This window comes from Leishmania braziliensis, chromosome 32 (assembly GCF_000002845.2).
Source record: "Leishmania braziliensis MHOM/BR/75/M2904 complete genome, chromosome 32".
In the NCBI taxonomy this organism is placed as follows: domain Eukaryota; phylum Euglenozoa; class Kinetoplastea; order Trypanosomatida; family Trypanosomatidae; genus Leishmania; species Leishmania braziliensis.
In genome coordinates, this window is record NC_009324.2 from 891,650 (window position 1) to 891,873 (window position 224).

Here is a 224-nt window from a genome sequence, read left to right on the forward strand (position 1 = left end):
CGTCACCCGTGGGCCCGAAGAGCCATCGAGCTTGGTGACTGCGTCGTACACCGTCACATACGGGTTCAGACGCTGCAATGCACTAAGGGGCGCGGGCGCCGCGCGTGCCGCCCCCCTCGCCCTGCATCAAGTAGTTGGTGCATACGTCAACATCCGTGACATGGCCTTCATCAGCGACTGCCACCGCTCGCACCCCTGCCAGGACCAAATTTTTCGTGACCTCC